This window comes from Triticum urartu, chromosome 4 (assembly GCF_003073215.2).
Source record: "Triticum urartu cultivar G1812 chromosome 4, Tu2.1, whole genome shotgun sequence".
NCBI classification, from domain to species: Eukaryota; Viridiplantae; Streptophyta; class Magnoliopsida; order Poales; family Poaceae; genus Triticum; species Triticum urartu.
Window position 1 is genome coordinate 380,779,915 of NC_053025.1, and position 15,620 is coordinate 380,795,534.

Consider the following 15,620-nt stretch of genomic DNA (forward strand, 5'->3'; position numbering starts at 1 on the left):
AAAGTGATTGTCTGAAGGGCTTGGGCAGGCAGGTGTGTTCTCTTGGAATGGAACTGACAGGCTTCACATGTTGTGATGAGCTCAACCGCATCTTGGAGGGCTGTGGGCAATAGAATCCTTGCTGGAATGCTTACCCAACTAATGCCCTTGATCCAATGTGTGAGCCGCACATCCCTCTGTGAATCTCAGCTAGCAGTTCCTTTCCATCTTCCCGGCAGACACACTTCAATTTCACACCGCTGGGCCTCCTTCTGTATAGAGTGTCATCGACAAACTGATACATACTTGCCCTCCATGCTACTCTCTCAGCTTCATCTTGGTCGCCGGGAAGATCTCTGGTTTGGAGGAAGCAGGCGATGTGCCTTGACCAAGTTGGAGCATGGGGCTCTGCAACGAGGACTAGCGGCACCTCCTCGGCTGCGGGAGCACCAGCCTCGTTCGAGGGGTCCATTGGCCCGACTGGCTATGAGGAGTTGCTTCCGGCAGGGTCTCTGCCGGGAGTGTACAGCTCAATCGGGAGAGGCTTACCGTATTCCAACTTTCTCCTTTTCCAAGTCATTGTGGTTGGTGATACGGAGGGTTGATAGAGACGGAGAAAAAAGTTCCTGGTTCCACGGGAAGCTTCTGTGTAGCACACTTTGACAGGTGATCAGTTATGATGTTTTCCGCATGGGGTACGTGCTCTGTTTGCAAACCGTCAAAGTGCTCCTCCAATCTCCTCACTTCCTCGACGTATGCTTCCATTAATGGGCTTTGATAATCCTTGTTTACTTGTCTCACAACAAGGTGTGAATCTCCTCATATGATCAACTTCTTAATTCCCAATTCTGCTGCAATTCTGAGCCCGGCAAGGAGCCCCTCATACTCAGTTGTATTGTTGGTGGCTTCTTCCCGGGAAAAGTGCATTTGGACGACGTACTTCAAGTGCTCCCCAGAGGGGGCAACAAGAAGCACGCCAGCCCCTGCACCCTATAGGGAAAAGGCACCATCAAAATACATAATCCATTCTTGGGGTGATTCCTTGCCGGGGATAGCTGTCTCTGTCACTTCCTCATCAGGGGTTGGCATCCATTATGCAATAAACCCTGCCAGTGCCCTGCTCTGAATGGTTGATGTGCTCTCAAACTTCAAACCAAAGCTGGATAACTCCAAAGCCCACTCCATTATTCTTCCGGTAGCCTCAGGGTTTCGAAGTATCCTTTGCAACAGAAAATGAGTAACAACCATGATCTCATGGGCTTGGAAGTGGTGGCACAGTTTCCTTGAGGTCATAATAAGACCAAAAATCAACTTTTGCACGCCAGAGTACCTCGATCTAGCCCCCCTGCAACAAGGAGCTTACGAAGTACACCGAGCACTACACAACCTTCTTCCTTGCCGCATCCCTGGGGTTGTTCTTGTTGCCGTGCTCACTGCTGCTCTAATCCTTTTCTGACTCTGTCGTTATCTGTCCATTCTGCCTCATCCACTTCTCATTGTGCTACCAAGGCCGCACTGACCACTTGGTTGCTTGCCTCCAAGTACAGCAACAACGGATCTTGGGGTTTGGGCGCAACCAAGGTAGGCAGATATGACAGGTAGGCCTTCAACTCCTGCAGAGCTGCACCTGCTTCTGGGGTCCACTTTATAGGCCCTACCTTCTTCAAAATTTTGAAGAATGGCAGGGCACGCTCGGTAGACATGGAAATGAATTGATACGTCCATGTTGACTCATGCTTTTATATCGATATTTATTGCATTATGGGCTATTATTACAAATTATGTCACAATACTTACGCCTTTTCTCTCTTATTTTACAAGGTTTACATGAAGAGGGGGAATGCCGGCAGCTGGAATTCTGGGCTGGAAAAGGAGCAAATATAAGATACATATTCTGCACATCTCCAAAAGTCCTGAAACTCCACGGGAATTATTTTTAGAATATATAAAAAATATTGGGCGAAAGAATTACCAGAGGGGGCCACCCATCATCCACGAGGGTGGGGGGCGCGCCCTACCCCCTGGGTGCGCCCCCTACCTCGTGGGCCCCCTGGTGGCCCTCTGATGCCCATCTTTGGCTATATGGAGTCTTTCGTTGAGAAAACAATAATAAAAAAGCTCACGGGACGAAACTCCGCCGCCACGAGGCAGAACCTTGGCGGAACCAATATAGGGCTCCGGTGGAGCTGTTCTGTCGGGGAAAGTTCCCTCTGGGAGGCGGAAATCATTACCATTGTCATCACCAACGATCCTCTCATCGGGAGGGGGTCAATATCCATCAACATCTTCACCATCACCATCTCATCTCAAACCCTAGTTCATCTCTTGTATCCAATCTTTGTCCCAAAGCCTCAGATTGGTACCTGTGGGTTGCTAGTAGTGTTGATTACTCCTTGTAGTTGATGCTAGTTGGTTTACTTGGTGGAATATCATATGTTCAGATCCATTATGCATATTAATACCCCTCTGATTATGAACATGAATATGTTGTGTGAGTAGTTACGTTTGTTCCTGAGGACGTGGGAGAAGTCTTGCTATAAGTAGTCATGTGAATTTGGTATTCGTTCGATATTTTGATGAGATGTATGTAGTCATCCCTCTACTGGTCTCATGTGAACGTCGACTACATGAAACTTCACAATTGTTTGGGCCTAGAAGGAGGCATTGGGAAGTAATAATTAGATGATGGGTTACTAGAGTGACAGAAGCTTAAACCCTTGTTTATGTGTTGCTTCGTAAGGGGCTGACTTGGATCCATATGTTTCATGCTATGGTTAGGTTTACCTTAATACTTCTGTTCTAGTTGAGGATGCTTTCAACAGGGGTTAATCATAAGTCGGATGCTTTCCCAAGAAAGGACAGTACCCAAGCACCGGTCCACCCACATATCAAATTATCAAAGTACCGAACGCGAATCATATGAACGTGATGAAAACTAGCTTGATGATAATTCCCATCTGCCCTCGGGAGCTCTTTCCTTTATATAAGAGTTTGTCCAGGCTTGTCCTTTTCTACAAAAAGGATTGGGCCATCTTGCTGCACCTTATTTACTTTTTTATTTGTTACCCGTTACAAATTACCCTATCATAAATCTATTTGTTACCAGTAATTTTAGTGCTTGCAGAGAATACCTTGCTGAAAACCGCTTATCATTTCCTTCTGCTCCTCGCTGGGTTTGGCACACTTACTTATAGAAAAGGCTACGATAGATCCCCTACACTTTTGGGTCATCAAGACTCTTTCTGGCGCCGTTGCCGGGGAATGAAGCGCCTTTGGTAGGTGGAATTTGGTAAGGAAAAATTTATATGGTGTGCTGAAATTTACTGTCACTTGTTACTATGGAACATAATCCTTTGAGGGGCTTGGTGTTGGAAATATGCCCTAGAGGCAATAATAAATTAGTTATTATTATATTATATTTCATTGTTCATGATAATCGTTTATTATCCATGCTAGAATTGTATTGATAGGAAACTCAGATACATGTGTGGATACATAGACAACACCATGTCCCTAGTAAGCCTCTAGTTGACTAGCTCGTGGATCAATAGATGGTTACGGTTTCCTGACCATGGACATTGGATGTCGTTGATAACGGGATCACATCATTAGGAGAATGATGTGATGGACAAGACCCAATCCTAAGCCTAGCACAAGATCGTGTAGTTCGTTTTCTAAAGCTTTTCTAATGTCAAGTATCATTTCCTTAGACCATGAGATTGTGCAAATCCTGGATACCGTAGGAGTGCTTTGGGTGTGCCAAACGTCACAACGTAACTGTGTGGCTATAAAGGTACACTACAGGTATCTCCGAAAGTGTCTGTTGGGTTGGCACGAATCGAGACTGGGATTTGTCACTCCGTGTAAACGGAGAGGTATCTCTGGGCCCACTCGGTAGGACATCATCATAATGTGCACAATGTGACCAAGGAGTTGATCACGGGATGATGTGTTACAGAACGAGTAAAGAGACTTGCCGGTAACGAGATTGAACAAGGTATCGGGACACCGACGATCGAATCTCGGGCAAGTACAATACCGCTGGACAAAGGGAATTGTATACGGGATTGATTGAATCCTCGACATCGTGGTTCATCCGATGAGATCATCGTGCAACACGTGGGAGCCAACATGGGTCTCTAGATCCCGCTGTTGGTTATTGGCCGGAGAGTTGTCTCGGTCATGTCTGCATGGTTCCCGAACCCGTAGGGTCTACACACTTAAGGTTTGGTGACGCTAGGGTTGTTATGGGAAATAGTATGTGGTTACCTAAGGTTGTTCAGAGTCCCGGATGAGATCCCGGACATGAAATGGTTCGGAGGTGAAGATCGGTATATTGGACGAAGGGTATTGGAGTCCGGAATTGTTCCGAGGGGTACCAGGTGATGACCAGCGTGTCCGAAAGGGGTTTCGGAGGCCCCGGCAAGCGTTGGGGGGCCTTATGGGCCAAGGGGAGAGGGCATATCAGCCCACTAAGGGGCTGAGCTCCCCTCCCACCCCATCTCACGTAACCAGGAGAGGTGGGGGCGCCACCCCTAGGGCAGCCGCCCCTCCCGGCTTGTGGGGCAAGTTTCCTAGGGGGTGGGGCGCCCAAACCCATCTAGGGTTTCCCCTGTGGCCGCCGCCCCTCCCCTAGGGAACCCTAGAGCGCCTCCCCCTCCTCCCTTCCCCCTATATATAGTGAGGGAGAGAGAGGCAGCCGCACCCTTGAACCTGGCGCAGCCCCTCCCCTCCAATACCTCTCCTCCTTCGCGTGAGCTTGGCGAAGCCCTGCCGGAGAACTGCCACTCCATCACCACCACGCCGTCGTGCTGCTGTTGGACTCTCTTCCTCAACCTCTCCCTCCTCCTTGCTGGATCAAGGCGTGGGAGACATCTCCGTTCCGTACGTGTGTTGAACGCGAGGTGCCGTCCGTTCGGCGCTAGGATCATCGGTGATTTGGATCACGAGGAGTACGACTCCATCAACCCCGTTCACTTGAACGCTTCTGCTTAGCGATCTACAAGGGTATGTAGATGCACTCTCCTTCCCTTCGTTGCTAGATTACTCCATAGATTGATCTTGGTGATGCGTAGAAAATTTTGAATTTCTGCTACGATCCCCAACAGTGGCATCATGAGCTAGTTCTATGCGTAGTTTCTATACACGAGTAGAACACAAAGCAGTTGTGGGTGTCAATTTTCTGAATTTACTTGCCGTTACTAGTCTTATCTTGATTCGGCGGCATCGTGGGATGAAGCCTCCTGGACCGACCTTACACGTACTCTTACGTGAGACTGGTTCCACCGACTGACATGCACTAGTTGCATAAGGTGGCTAGCGGGTGTCTGTCTCTCTCACTTTAGTCGGATTGGATTCGATGAAAAGGGTCCTTATGAAGGGTAAATAGAAATTGGCATATCACTTTGTGGTTTGGGCGTAGGTAAGAAACGTTCTTGCTAGAAACCTATAGCAGCCACGTAAAAACTTGCAACAACAATTAGAGGACGTCTAACTTGTTTTTGCAGCATATGCCTTGTGATGTGATATGGCCAAAAGGATGTGATGAATGATATATGTGATGTATGATATTGATCATGTTCTTGTAATAGGAATCACGACTTGCATGTCGATGAGTATGACAACCGGCAGGAGCCATAGCAGTTGTCTTAATTTATTTATGACCTCCGTGTCAACATAAACGTCATGTAATTACTTTACTTTATTGCTAAAGCGTTAGCCATAGTAGTAGAAGTAATAGATGACGAGACAACATCAAGAAGACACGATGATGGAGATCATGGTGTCATGCCGGTGACAACGATGATCTTGGAGCCACGAAGATGGAGATCAAAAGGAGCAAAATGATATTGGCCATATCATGTCACTATTTGATTGCATGTGATGTTTATCATGTTTTACATCTTATTTGCTTAGGACGACGGTAGCTTAAATAAGATGATCCGTCACTAAAATTTCAAGAAAAAGTTTTCCCCCTAACTGTGCACCGTTGCGAAGGTTCGTTGTTTTGAAGCACCATGTGATGATCGGGTGTGATAGATTCTAACGTTCGAATACAATGGGTGTTGACGAGCCTAGCATGTACAGACATGGCCTCGGGACACATGCGAAACACTTCGGTTGACTTGACGAGCCTAGCATGTACATCCATGTCCTCGGAACACAGAAGACCGAAAGGTCGAACATGAGTCGTATAGAAGATACGATCAACATGAGATGTTCACCGTTGATGACTAGTCCATCTCACGTGATGATCGGACACGGCCTAGTCGATTCGGATCATGTTTCACTTAGATGACTAGAGGGATGTCTATCTGAGTGGGAGTTCATTAAATAATTTGATTTGATGAACTCAATTATCATGAACATAGTCTAAATTGTCTTTGCAAATATGTTGTAGATAAATAGCTCACGTTGTAGCTCCCTGTTTCAATACGTTCCTAGAGAAAGATTAAGTTGAAAGATATTGTAAGCAATGATGCGGACTGGGTCCGTAGTCCGAGGAGTGTCCTCACTACTACACAGAAGGCTTACGTCTTTGATGCACCGATCGATGTGCAAACCCCTACAACATCGTCTGTGGATGTTGTGAACACCTGACAGACACATCCTGATGACTACTTGATAGTTTAGTGCACCATACTTTACGGCTTAGAATCGGGATTCCAATGATGTTTTGAACGCCATAGAACATATGAGATGTTCCAAGAGCTGAAATTGGGATTTCAGGCTCATGCCCGTGTTGAGAGGTGTGAGACCTCTGAAAAGTTCTTTTGCCAACAAGATGGAGGAAAATAGCTCAGCTAGTGAGCATGTGCTCAGAATGTCTGGGTGCTACAATCACTTAAATCAAGTGGGAGTTAAACTTCCAGATAAGATAGTGATTGATAGAGTTCTCTAGCCACTATCACTAAGCTACTAGATCTTCATGATGAACTATGACATGCAAGGGATGGAGTTGATCCTGGAGCTATTCGTGGTGCTTAAGACCGCAAAAGGTAGAAATCAAGAAGGAGCATCAAGTGTTGATGGTTTAACAAGACCGCTGGTTTCAAGAAGGGCAAGGGCTAGAAGGGAAACTGCATGGATGGCAAACCAGTTGCCGCTCCAGAGAAGGAACCCAAGGTTGAACCCAAACCCGAGACTAAGTGCTTCTATTGTAAGGGGAACGGTCACTAGTAGCGGAATTACCCCAAATGCATGGTAGATAAGAAGGATGGCAACTTAAACAAAGTATATATGTGTCATTAATGTGTACCTCACTAGTACTCCTGGTAGCACCTGGGTATTGGATACCGGTTCAGTTACTATTATTGGTGACTTGAAGCAAAAACTACGGACTAAACGGAGACTGGCTAAGGGCGAGGTGACGATGTGTGTTGGAAGTGTTTCCAAAATTGATGAGATCACCATCGCACGCTCCATCTGCCTTCGGGATTAGTATTGAACCTAGATAAATGTTATCAGGTGTCTACGTTGAGCATGAATATGATTAGATCATGTTCATTGCAATACGGTCATTCATTTAAGTTAGAGAATAATGGTTAGTCTGTTTACATGAATGATACCTTTCATGGTCATGCACCCTATGTGAATGGTTCATTGAATCTCGGTCGTGGTAATACACACGTTCACCCCAAAAGATGTAGAGTTAATAACGATAGTACCACTTTCTCCTGGCACTGCCGCTTAGGTCATATTGGCGTAAGATGCATGAAGAAACTCCATGTCGATGGATGTTTGTAGTCACTTGATTTTGAATCACTTGACACATGCGAGCCATGCCTCATGGGCAGGATGACTAAGACCCCGTTTTCAGGTACAATGAAACGGGCAAGTGACTTGTTGGAAATCATGCATGTTGATGCATGTGATCTAGTGAGAATTGAAGTGTGTGGTGGATATCGCTATTTTCTCATCTTCACTGACGATTTGGGTAGATATAGGTATATCTACTTAATGAAGCACAAGTCTAAAATGTTTAAAAAGTTCAAGCGATTTCAGAGTGAAGTTAAGAATCATCATAACAATAAGATCATTTTCCTACGATCTGATCAAAAGGGGATTTTCTGAGTTATGAGTTTGGCAATCACTTAAGACATTGTGGAATTGTTTCACAGTTGAAGCCACTGGAACACCACAAGGTAATGGTGTGTCCGGATGTCGTAATCGAACCCTATGAGATATGGTGCGATCTATGATGTCTCTTACCAATCTACCGTTTTCATTTTGAGGTTATGCGTTAGAGACAGCTGCATTCACTTTAGATAGGACACCATCTAAGTCCGTTGAGACGACGTCATATGAACATTGGTTTGGCAAGAAACCAAAGTTGTCGTTTCTTAATGTTTGGGGATGCGATGCTCAGCGCTTCAGCCGGAGAAGCTCGAACCCAAAGCGGACAAACACATCTTCATAGGATACCCAAGGGTGACAGTTGGGTATACCTTCTATCTCAGATCCGAGGGCAAATTGTTTGTCGCTAAGAATGGGTCCTTTCTCAAGAAGGAGTTTCTCTCGAAAGAATGAGTGGGAGGAAGATAGAACTTGATGAGGTTGTCGAACCTTTACTTCAACCATAGAGTGATGCAACACAGAAAGATGTTTTCTGTGGCGCCTACGTCTGTTGAATAGGAAGTTAATGATAGTGATCATGACGCTTCGAATCAAGTTGCTATCGAACCTCGGGGTTGACAAGGATATGTACTACTCCTGAGTGGTACGGTAATCCTGTCTTAGATATCATGTTGTTAGACAACAATGAACCTACGAGCTATGGAGAAGCGATGGTGGGCCCGTTTTCCGACAAATGGTAAGAAGCCATGAAATCCGAGATAGGATCCATGTATCCGAACAAAGTATGGACTTTGGTGGACTTGCCCGATGATCGGCAAGCCATTGTGATAAATGGATCTTTAAGAAGAAGACGGACGTGGGCGGTAATGTTACCGTCTATGAAGCTCGACTTGTGGGAAAGAGTCTTTTCACAAGTTCATGGAGTTGACTACGATGAGAATTTCTCACCTGTAGCGATGCTTAAGTCCGTCAGAATCATGTAAGCATTACTTGTATTTTTCAATTATGAAATCTGACAGATGGATGTCAAAACAAGTTTTCTTACCAGTTTTCATAAGAAAAAGTTGTATGTGATACAATAAAAGGTTTTGTCGATCCTAAGGATGCTAAAAGGTATGTTGGTTCCAGCGATCCTTCTATGGACTAGAACAAGCATCTCGGAGTCAGAATATATGCTTTGATGGAGTGATCAAAGCTTTTAGGTTTATACAATGTTTGCTAGAAACTTGTATTTACAAGAAAGTGAGTGGGAGCACTACAACATTTCTGATAAGTATACGTGGATGACATATGGTAGATCCGAAATAATGTAGAATTTCTGGAAAGCATAAACGGTTGTTTGAAGAGTGTTTTTCGAAGGAAGACCTGGATAAAGCTGCTTACATATTGGGCATCAAGATCTATAGAGATAGATGAAGACACCTGATGATACTTTCAAAGAACGCACACCTTGACATGTTTTTGAAGGAGTTCAAAATAGATCAGTCAAAGAAGGGGTTCTTACCTGAGTTGTAAGGTGTGAAGTTGAGTAAGACTCAAAGATTAACCACGGCAGAAGAAAGAGGAAGGACGATGGTCGTCCCCTATGGTCTTGTCATAGGCCCTATACGGTATGCCATGCTGAGTCCAACACCTGATGTGTGCCTTGCCACATGTCTGGCAAGAGGGTGCAAAGGTGATCTAGGACTGGATCGCGAGATAGGGGTCAAAATTATCCTCAGAGGAATAAGGAAATGTTTCTCGGTTATGGAGGTGATAAAGAGTTCGACGTAAAGAGTTACGTACGTCGATGCAAGCTTAACACCTATCCGGATAGCTCTGAGTAGAGATACCGGATACGTATAATGGAGCAACAATTTGGAATAGCTCCAAGTGGAACGTGGTAGCAGCATCTACGATATGACATAAAGTTTTGCGAAACACATAGGGATCTGAATATGGCAAGACTCGTTGACTACAACCTCTCTCACAAGCATAACATGATCAAACCCAGAACTCATTGAATTGTATTGATAGGAAACTCAGATACATGTGTGGATACATAGACAACACCATGTCCCTAGTAAGCCTCTAGTTGACTAGCTCGTTGATCAATAGATGGTTACGGTTTCCTGACCATGGACATTGGATGTCGTTGATAACGGGATCACATCATTAGGAGAATGATGTGATGGACAAGACCCAATCATAAGCCTAGCACAAGATCGTGCAGTTCGTTTGCTAAAGCTTTTCTAATGTCAAGTATCATTTCCTTAGACCAAGAGATTGTGCAACTCCCGCATACCGTAGGAGTGCTTTGGATGTGCCAAATGTCACAACGTAACTGGGTGGCTATAAAGGTACACTACAGGTATCTCTGAAAGTGTCTGTTGGGTTGGCATGAATCGAGACTGGGATTTGTCACTCCGTGTAAATGGAGAGGTATCTCTGGGCCCACTCGGTAGGACATCATCATAATGTGCACAATGTGACCAAGGAGTTGATCATGGGATGATGTGCGACGGAACGAGTAAAGAGACTTGCCAGTAAAGAGATTGAACAAGGTATCGGGATACCGACGGTCGAATCTCGGGCAAGTACAATACCGCTGGACAAAGGGAATTGTATAAAGGATTGAATGAATCCTCGACGTCGTGGTTCATCCGATGAGATCATCGTGGAACATGTGGGAGCCAACATGGGTATCCAGATCCCGCTGTTGGTTATTGGCCGGAGAGTTGTCTCGGTCATGTCTGCACGGTTCCCGAACCCGTAGGGTCTACACACTTAAGGTTCAGTGAAGCTAGAGTTGTTATGGGAAATAGTATGTGGTTACCGAATGTTGTTCGGAGTCCCGGATGAGATCCCGGACATGACGAGGAGCTCCAGAATGGGCCGGAGGTGAAGATCGGTATATTGGACAAAGGGTATTGGAGTCCAGAATTGTTCCGTGGGGTACCAGGTGATGACCAGCGTGTCCGAAAGGGGTTTCGGAGGCCCCGGCAAGCGTTGGGGGCCTTATGGGCCAAGGGGAGAGGGCATATCAGCCCACTAAGGGGCTGAGCGCCCCTCCCACCCCATCTCACGTAACCAGGAGAGTTGGGGGCGCCACCCCTAGAGCAGCCGCCCCTCCCGGCTTGGGGGGCAAGTTTCCTAGGGGGTGGGGGCGCCCAAACCCATCTAGGGTTTCCCCTGTGGCCGCTGCCCCTCCCCTAGGGAACCCTAGGGCGCCTCCCCCTCCTCCCTTCCCCCTATATATAGTGAGGGAGAGAGAGGGTAGCCGCACCCTTGAACCTGGCGCAACCCCTCCCCTCCAATACCTCTCCTCCTCCGCGTGAGCTTGGCGAAGCCCTGCCGAAGAACTGCCACTCCATCACCACCACACCGTCATGCTGCTGTTGGACTCTCTTCCTCAACCTCTCCCTCCTCCTTGCTGGATCAAGGCGTGGGAGACGTCTCCGTTCCGTACATGCGTTGAACGCGGAGGTGCCGTCCGTTCGGTGCTAGGATCATCGGTGATTTGGATCACGACGAGTACGACTCCATCAACCCCGTTCACTTGAACGCTTCCGCTTAGCGATCTACAAGGGTATGTAGATGCACTCTCTTCCCTTCGTTTCTAGATTACTCCATAGATTGATCTTGGTGATGCATAGAAAATTTTGAATTTCTGCTACGATCCCCAACACTTGGTCGGGGTATCTTCACCCCGACCAGTAGTACAAAGAGTTTCTCCTCAACCAAGTATACCTACTGAAAATGTTTAATTTGAAATTCCTTTGGGTATGATAGAGAAACTGCTAGCTAATCCCTTCATAGGTGATGGAACATTACATCCCGATTTGCACCTAATCTATGTGGATGAAGTTTGTGGATTATTTAAGCTTGCAGGTATGCTCGAGGATGTTATCAAGAAGAAGGTATTCCCTTTATCTTTGAAGGGAGAGGCATTGACATGGTTTAGGCTATGTGATGATATGGGATCATGGAACTACAACCGATTGAAATTGGAATTTCATCAGAAGTTCTATCTGATGCATCTTGTTCATCGTGATCGTAATTATATATATAATGTTTGGCCTCGCGAAGGAGAAAGCATCGCTCAAGCTTGGGGGAGGCATAAGTCAATGTTATATTCATGCACCAATCATGAGCTCTCGAAAGAAATGATTATTCAAAAATTTTATGCGCGGCTTTCTCTCATTAATCGCTCCATGCTCGATACTTCTTGTACTTGATCTTTTATGGTGAAGACTATTGAATTCAAATGGGATTTATTGGAAAGAATTAAACGCAACTCCGAAGATTGGGACCTAGAAGAAGGTAAGGAGTCAGGTATAATGCCTTAGTTTGATTGTGTTAAATCTTTTATCGACACCGATGCTTTTTGTGAATTTAGGACTAAATATGGACTTGACTCTGAGATAGTAGCTTCTTTCTGTGAATCCTTTGCTACTCATGTTGATCTCCCTAAGGAGAAGTGGATTAAATATAATCCTCCCATTGAAGTAAAAGTAGTTGAACCTATTAAAGTTCAAGAAAAGACTATCACTTATAATGATCCTGTTGTTCCTACTGGTTATATTGAGAAACCACCTTTCCCTGTTAGAATAAAGGATCATGCTAAAGCTTCAACTGTGGTCAAAAAAAGTAATATTAAGACACCCAAACCTCCTAAGCAAATTAAATTTGAACCTAGTGTGGCTATGGTTAAATATCTCTTGGCCGATAATATTGATGGGCATGTTATTTACTTCTGTGATGAAGCTGCTAGAATTGCTAGACCTGATACTAAAAATAAACATAGACCTGTTGTAGGCATGCCTGTTATTTCTGTTAAAATAGGAGATCATTGCTATCATGGCTTATGTGATATGGGTGCTAGTGCAAGTGCAATACCTCATTCCTTATACAAAGAAATTATGCATGATATTGCACCTGCTGAGATAGAAGAGATTGATGTTACAATTAAGCTTGCCAATAGAGATACTATTTCAGCAGTTGGGATTGTAAGATATGTTGAAGTCTTGCGTGGGAAATTTAAATACCCTACGAATTTTCTTTTTCTTGGTTCCCCAAAAGATAACTTTTGTCCCATTATATTTGGTAGACCCTTCTTGAATACTGTTAATGCTAAGATAGACAGCAATAAAGATATTATTTCTGTTGGTTTAGGGGTTATGTCTCATGAATTTAATTTTTCTAAGTTTTGTAGACAACCCCATGATAAAGAATTGCCTAGTAAGGATGAAATTATTGGTATTGCTTCTATCTCCGTGCCTCCTAATGATATGTTTATGAATGAAAGAAGGGAAATAGATGAAGTATTCTTTAAACAGGCACCTATATTGAAACACAACTTGCCTGTTGAAATCTTAGGGGATCGTCCTCCACCTAAGGGTGATCCCGTGTTTGAGCTTAAACCATTAACTGATACTCTTAAATATGCTTATCTTGATGAGAAAGAGATATATCATGTTATTATTAGTGCTAACCTTTCAGAGCCTGAAGAAAAGAAATTATTGAAAACTCTGAAGAAGCACCATGCTGCTATTGAATATACTCTTGATGATCTTAAGGGCATTAGTCCCACTCTATGACAGCACAAAATAAAACTGGAGAAATATGCTAAACTGGTTGTTTATCATCAACAACGGTTAAATCCTAAGATGAAAGAAGTGGTAAGAAAAGAAATACAAAATCTTCTAGAGGCAGGTATAATTGTATCCCGTTGCTGATAGTTAGTGGGTAAGTCTTGTCCATTGTGTACGTAAGAAGGGAGGTATTACTGTTCTTCCTAATGATAAACATGAGTTGATCCCACAAAGAATTGTTACAGGTTATAGAATGGTAATTGATTCCTGCAAATTAAATAAAGCTACTAAAAGGATCATTACCCTTTACCTTTTTGTTGATCAAATGATAGAAAGGTTATCCAAGCATACACATTTTTGCTTTCTAGATGGTTATTCTGGTTTCTCTCAAATACCTGTGTCAAAAGAGGATCAAGAAAAGACAACTTTTACTTGCCCTTTCGGTACCTTTGCATATAGACGTATGCCTTTTGGTTTATGTAGTGCACCTGCTACCTTTCAAAGATATATTAATGCTATATTCTCTGACTTTTGTGAAAAGATTGTTGAGGTTTTCATGTATGATTTCTCCGTTTACAGAACTTCTTTTGATGATTTCTTAAGCAACCTTGATCGAGTGTTACAGAGATGTGAAGAAACTAATCTTGTCTTGAATTGGGAGAAGTGCCACTTTATGGTTAATGAAGGTATTGTCTTGGGGCATAAATTTTTTGAAAGAGGTATTGAAGTTGATAAAGCTAAAGTTGATGCTATTCAAAAGATGTCGTGTCCTAAGGACATTAAAGGTATAAGAAGTTTCCTTGGTCATGCCGGTTTTTATAGGAGGTTCATTAAGTACTTTTCTAAAATTTCTCAGCCTCTGACTAATCTTTTACAAAAAGATGTTCCTTTTGTCTTTGGTGATGATTGTGTAGAAGCATTTGAAATACTTAAGAAACCTTTGATTTTTGCACCTATTGTCCAGCCTCCCGATTGGAATTTACCATTTGAAATCATGTGTGATGCTGCTGTAGGGGCTGTTCTAGGACAAAGAGTTGATAAGAAATTAAATGCTATCCAATATGCTAGTAAAACTCTAGAAAGTTCTCAAAGAAATTATGCTACTACTAAAAAAGAATTTTTAGCAGTTGTGTTTGCTTGTGATAAGTTCAGACCTTATATTGTTGATTTTAAAGTAACTATTCACACTGATCATGCTGCTATTAAATATCTTATGGTAAAGAAAGATGCTAAACCTAGACTTATTAGATGGGTTCTCATGCTTCAAGAATTTGATTTTCATATTATTGATAGAAAGGGAGCTGAGAACCCCGTTGCAGACAACTTCTCTAGGTTAGGGAATGTTCTTGATGACCCACTACCTATTGATGATAGCTTTCCTGATGAACAATTAGCTGTGATAAATGCTTCTTGTACTGCTCCATGGTATGCTGATTATGCTAATTATATTGTTGCTAAGTTTTTACCACCTAGTTTCACATACCAGCAAAAGAAAAAGTACTTCTATGATTTAAGACAGTACTTCTGGGATGACCCACATCTTTATAAAGAAGGAGTGGATGGTGTTATTAGACGTTGTGTACCTGAGCATGAACGTGAACAGATCCTACGCAAGTGTAACTCCAAGGCTTATGGAGGATACCACGCTGGAGATAGAACTGCACATAAGGTATTGCAATCCGGTTTTTATTGGCCTACTATCTTCAAGGATGCCCGTAAGTTTGTTTTGTCTTGTGATGAATGTTAAAGAATTGGTAATATTTGTAGACGTCAAGAAATGCCTATGAATTATTCAATTGTTATAGAACCATTCGATGTTTGGGGCTTTGATTATATGGGACCGTTTCCTTCCTCTAATGGGTATACTCATATTTTAGTGGCTATTGATTATGTTACTAAGTGGGTAGAAGCTATTCCAACTAGTAGTGCTGATCATAACACCTCTATTAAGATGCTTAAAGAATTTATTTTTCCAAGGTTTGGAGTCCCTAG